Consider the following 6,327-nt stretch of genomic DNA (forward strand, 5'->3'; position numbering starts at 1 on the left):
CCCTCCCCCAGCGCGCCATCGCCGGCCCCCTCTCCCAGCGCGCCACCGCCGCCCCCTCTCCCAGTACGTCACCGAGCGCCCCCTGGACGGCGTAAATCCGGCTGCACTATGTCTTCGAGATCCTCCATCAGCTGCTCCTCCTCCCTCTAGGTACGCACGAGCTTCAGTTCGTCGAGAGGCTCCCTGGAGGTTCACCATTTTATGTTTTTTCAATTCATCTTAAAAAAGCATTAAATAACTATATGTCATGTTTGTCATTCACACAAGTTCAGGTATACCTACTGCACAAGTTCAAAAATATGAAGAAACAAAGCTCAAACCAAGTTTGAAAGTTGTTTCCTTCATAAATTATTTGTTTTTGGTTAATTCATTGTTATGGACAGTACAAATGCACATTGTTCTGTAGTACATGTGTGTATCGTGATTATAATTGTGACTTTGAGTTCAGAAAAAAGATAACAAAAAGGTACATAGAAGAACCCAAAAACATTCAGTAGTTCTTTAAACCTAAAGTTTAGTTCAACATGTTTTCTATCATCAGCTCATTAAGAACCCCATAAATGGTTCAATGTGTGTGTTCAAAAAAAATAGCTGGCTATATATATATAAAATTAGTAGCTCGGCAAAAAGGAGTTCATATAAGTTCAGACTTGAGAGGCCTTGTAAAATCACCAGCCTTTGAACCTTTAACCTATCATTATATTGCTGACTCCTCTATATATTTAACTTATGTAGTCCCCTGGTAACTCAACTATATTAAGAACTCTCCATGTTCCGTGTAAGCTCTGTATAAAAATTGACACGAGGGATGTTACATATGGTATTTTGCAAAGTTCTAGAGAACTTAAATGCTCAGTTTTCTGTTAGTTTAGATTGCATTTATTTTGGAGAAACAGAAACTTCCATTGCTTTGAAAAATGAAGGATAATCTTCAGATATTTGATCATTGCCCCATCTACCCCTGTACGCCGCCATGCCCCACCATGGCTACTCACAGGAGGTGCTCCAGCAGGAAGCCACCGGCAATATAGGCAGGTATGCCTCCATCTTCCACCTCCCCTACTCTCCGTTGGTGCAGGAGAGACACTGTGTAGTTCGCCCACATTGTTGAACAGTTTATGAGACTTGGTAGCGTGTATTATCTGTTCAATTCCCTCTACACGAAAATAGTACAATGATAGAAAAACAATCAGTTCAAAAATATATATGCAGGAGGTTTGTCGGACATTATAATTCTCCCTAAACTAAAACATTTGTTGTTCAAGACAAAATATATTATTTCTGTGATACATTAGCCAGGACATGTTCTTGCCCAAAAGTTTGTTTGGAACAAAAAGCACTATTGCATAATTATTAATCCATTTATGATAGTGATCCAGTAAATGCTAATAACCAGTACCATTATTTCCTGATGCTTTATACAGTTAAAACATATCTATCATGAGTTTGGAGATTTGCTCATACCAAAGTAAACTAACATCTGTATTGATCCAATGTTTCTATGACATTTGTAGAATCTTGGTTTGAAAATCTTGGTAAGGTGCACATGGTACATCTGCCATTCAAGTTTTGACATGTACTAAGTGATTTAAACTTTTCATATTGGTCAGTCTTGGCAATTGTTGATTAACAAACAACAATATTTTGGTTGGCTTTTGGTATGATGCCAGGAAAACTACTATCGTGTGCGGCTGTGGCAGGTTCTTCTCGCCATTGCCTGAGAGAAGCATCACCGGTCCTGGGCTTTGTCCTGAGAGAAGCATCGCCAGTTGGGAGAGTTCAAAGGTCAGAGTATGAAGTTCAACATGGGAAATTGTTGTAGATTGCATTACTTGAGAATTTTCCATGTGTTCTGCATTTTAGGTAGCGGAGAATCTATAAGTTCTACTAGTGGTGCATGCCAAGTTCAAGGATTTTGCCATGCTCGAGCATCCACTGGCTCCGACCTCCACCCACTGCCGCGCTCCTGGGATCCACAACCTCCGACCTTGCATGGACCTCGGCTGGTTTCTCTATCCCGAGTGTCGCCGCCGGCCTCCCTGCAGCATGGCTTCGGTTCCCTCTCCGGATGCGTCTGCGCCAACCATCTCTACGAGCCTATTCCTTTGTTGGACTACTCCTTCCACCAGCAACCCCCTAGCAAACCTCATGTCTCATATTTGTTCTATTCTTGCAGGATGCATAAAAAAGCTAGATTGACAAATTCATCTTCTATATGCTTTTCAGTTCATCGACTTCCCATTGGTAAGTCCAATTTATTTAGTGTTTCAATCTTCTTTCCTATAGCACTTGTGCTTGATAATGATGTTGTACACAAAATGGCTTATCTATCTGGATAATATGTGTACTAATGATTTTTGGTTAATATTTTGTATGATTCATTTGACAAAGAAGATTCTTCTTCCTTGTGGAGCTTGATACAACACTTCTGTCATCATAGCCTTTTCATGTCTGTACATCTACATGAAAAGGTGCGCCTACAAACTAGGGTTCACTTGGGTTAAAAAAAGTATATTTTACACACACACAATGCTTGAAGTTCGATTACTGATGCTTAGTAAGTACACTCTGTTTTGGGGAGTGCACATCTTGCTTAGAAAACATGGGTAAGTTCATGAAGAGAAAAATCATACGTTCAAAATCTAGGAAGGCGGTAATCCGTAGGCCCATGCTGCAGTGCTGATGCATACATGCCTGCTTCTACCCGTAGTTTTACTAGTTGTTTGTTGAACATTCCACTATGTGTTTTTATATGCTAAGTGCCAGTGCCATTGTTGATAGTGGTATACCTAAAAATAATGAATTGTTGCAGTGTAGCTGAACTAGAGCATCGCAAGCTAATTAATTGTAGTTTCTTGTTGCGTAATGACCGTTTGTGTGCACCATGTTTGTAAGAATGTTGTGGCTGGATGGCCACAAAAAATAGAGCTTAATTAGTCTCTGCAAATATGATGGTTGTCTAGAGAATTCTTTTTCTTGTCTAGAGAAAGATATATCTATACTATGTGTATCAGTTCATGATATAAGTTTTCATCAGTTCATAATTTTGTCTTCTTATGATAGATAAATATACTAGTTTGGATCTTCATTAGTTTCAGTCACCCCGCAGCCCAGCCAGCAACTCCGCCATCTCCCCGTACCGGATCGAGCTCCAGATCAAGTCCCGCATCTACACTTGTATGGTTTTTTCATTTCACACTATAGTTAGTTTTTTTAGTACACATTGTCGGCTTTTTTCAGTTCAATGGATTCCAAAAAGAAAACAACCGCAGCTGGGTGAGGATTCATTAGTTCACATCCCTTCTCACATTTTGCTGCATGGGGCAAAGAGTTGTACTGTGTTGATTCAGCTTCTGTACTTTTTCTGGTTCCAGACAATTGGTACCACTTGTCAACTAGATATGTTAATACATGCGCCAAAAGTGGTTGAGCTGTCTATCCAAACTAAGTACAATTTGACAATGAATAACTACAGTATTTTATCAGTACATGTCCATTAGCAAAAATTCATGTTACAAATGTTTTCGTACTTCCATTTTACAAAAAACAGATGGCATTTATCGCTCCAATTTTGGAGAAAATGCAGTGAAATAAATAAAGTGTCCTCTCAAAAGTTCATATATACTTGCAGAAAACAGGATGCTCTTTAGGTGCTTGTTGTTAATGCAGAAAACAGTTTTCAATACCGAAGAATAACCCTAGCGAGAAGTTCATGTTTAGAAAGTTGGTAGGTTCATACAGAGAAACTTAAAAAATATTATCCATTTTAGTATTGATCTAGTATCATATATGCGTCAGTTCTAAATACTTTGTTCATTGTGATCAGAGATAATACAAAAAGCATATCCTTCAGTTCTGTAGATATTTTACAACTTCTCCGAATATGCGTCCACCAACGTGCTCGGTGCCGTCCACAACTTCATCGTGTGAGAGCTTCTGCTCCAAATCCTCTTCCTCCATGCTCCCCGCATGCCGTGATGACCAGGTCTGCAACCGAAACTGAAGTATAGTGTTCTTGGAACCAAACTGAAGCAATGCAACGAGAAGTACACAAACCTGGGCTGATGTACCTTGTCCTATACCCACTTCTTTGCCTGGATGTAGGAATCTGATAGAAAAAATAAGGTATGTCCCTCTACATATTCAAGAGGAAAATTTGATTGCTAAAAATGCTTGTGTTTATAGAATTTAATTTCTCTATATGTTTCTTATTTTAATTCAGTCCAGTATCTTATTTTAGTTCAGTTCAATTATCATTTTGGTTTAAGTTCAAGCCAATTATTATTTTATTTTATCTTCTTGTGCTTCCATCCATTCCATGGTCTAGAGCAGCTATCGTGGTGTTAATTTGTGTTTTCTGACTTGCGCAGTTTGATTTCTTGGCACACTGTCTTGTCCATGTGTGTGGCATTAATCACACGACGCGCTGCAGGGGCGGTCGCCTACGGAGGGTGGAGCGTCGGCAATAAGCACCTCTGTCCCATCCTGCTCCTCTCATCGCGTGACTGTCTCCTTGGCCACCCTGCACCTTGACATCGAGCACTGCCCTCCCATGAGAGATCGGACGGACAAGGCGCCCCTGCCACCTTCTTCCCCGTGGATCCAGCTCATGTTCCCCGCCGACAGCAGGACACATGAGGTCACCTCCGGCGCTGCTGGTGGCGTGAAGGCCGTCAAATGGTAAATTTCTGACCCTTGTAACCTCAGTTACTACTACAAAGCAGAAAGGATCTTCATAAGTTAGTTAATAGCACCATGCCATGCCTCTTGTGCTACAATACTGCTAGTTCTTCAACTAAAAAAATATATGTTTCGCTTGGCATGCTTTCTGGATGTGGTATTACATGATATCAGTCCCCAAAAAGTTTAAATTTCTTCTGTTGTTAGTTCAATTTTCTCTAGTATGTCTGTTCTGGAGACGATGCATGTTTCTTTGCTTTTTATCATGATATATAGAAAGATGTTGGTAGCTCTAGTACCTATACTACAACAGTTCATTGACAAAAAATATATCAGTTCAATACATACTTGGAAGAAATCTCAATACCAAGTGTTCTCTGCCTATCCATACATTAGCTAGTCTTCACCATTTTCAGATAGTGCCTAGAAGAAGTTAACTCATGCATTTCCATAAAAGTATGTAATGATAAATCAGAACTCGTGCATTTCCATAAAATTCTATAAGTTTTGTGTGTGTGCTTCTACAAATCTGAAATATTTTTCCAATCATACTAGTAGTGATGCAATCACCTAAAAAAGTTGAAGAAAAATTCTATAAGTTTGGTGCGTGTGCTGCTACAAATCTAAACTTCTTGTCCAGTCATTCTAGTACTGATTAAGATCAAGTTGACTGAAATAATGTAGTCGATTCCTGAGACCCTTACTAGTCCTATAAATAGAAGTTGTGCCTGCTAGCCATACGTGAATTTTCTCTTTGTTGCCTGCTTGTTTTTGTAAAATTCTTTGAACTTATTTAGGTGATATATTTGGACCTTTGCCTCGTCAGTACAACAGCATTCTCCCCAGCCGGTACGAGAAGAGCTGCGTGTAGGCCGCCCTGTGCTCCGTCCTTGATCTGCCTTAGTCATCTCCCTTTCATCCTCTCTCTGCTCCGTGTGTGTGTGTGTGTGTGTGTGTGTGCAGGGAGTGGAAGCAGATAGAGCAGCGGAGTGGGAGGCCCTTCCATGGTGAATTCATAGGCATCTTCCATGGAGATTGTGAGCTTTGCTTGAGGATTTATGTTGTTGATCTGTCCATTGTAGTTCGATATTATTCTGTAACTTCAGATATATCACCTAAATAAGTAATGATTTGCAGCGAGTTTCTTCAAAATTCTGTAAATTTTAGATTTATCACCTAAATATCGTCAGTGCAAGTTTCAAAATTATGTAAGTTTCTATATATCATAAAGAAAAATCGATGAGTCACCATTTGCTTTATATTCATGTTCTCTGCAGCACAAGTAGCAATGGGGCTGACTGAGAGTGATCCCTGAACCATTTCATTAAAGTTCATGGTTTCCAATAATGCTAATGCTACTAGAAAGGAGCTAGAGGACATGAAGCCTCTTAGCTTCTCCAATTAGCATGTTTGGCCAGTCCTGAAGCGCCCCCTCAAGCTCTTCGACGATAACTAGGCCCCCATCGAGGATGAGAGTTACCGCATCCTTGTTGACACCATACTGGATGGCAAAAGCGCCCATCCTGTCTATAGAGATTGAGAGATTAACATATTAATGGAAGTTTGTTCTCAAAACTGACATTGTTCTGCATGTACTGATCGATTAGTTGTTAATTATTGGAGTGTTTCATTCTTGTAGAATAAAAA

At 39.9% G+C, this 6,327-nt stretch overlaps 1 long non-coding RNA gene across 2 annotated transcripts; it reads left to right on the forward strand.

The window, feature by feature from the left end:
- The first annotated feature begins 38 nt into the window (after nucleotides 1-38).
- Nucleotides 39-5,771, forward strand: LOC119352214. 2 transcript variants are annotated; one of them, XR_005170137.1, is made up of 9 exons: nucleotides 39-150; nucleotides 936-1,035; nucleotides 1,671-1,785; nucleotides 1,864-2,244; nucleotides 2,395-2,471; nucleotides 3,064-3,177; nucleotides 3,854-4,125; nucleotides 4,371-4,680; nucleotides 5,478-5,771. It is a non-coding gene; the product is annotated as an uncharacterized LOC119352214 (long non-coding RNA). The 2 variants fall into 2 exon arrangements; XR_005170138.1 differs by having other exon boundaries at nucleotides 4,433-4,680.
- Nucleotides 5,772-6,327: the final 556 nt, after the last annotated feature.

The sequence above is a fragment of the Triticum dicoccoides genome, chromosome 2A (genome assembly GCF_002162155.2).
Source record: "Triticum dicoccoides isolate Atlit2015 ecotype Zavitan chromosome 2A, WEW_v2.0, whole genome shotgun sequence".
NCBI lineage: Eukaryota > Viridiplantae > Streptophyta > Magnoliopsida > Poales > Poaceae > Triticum > Triticum dicoccoides.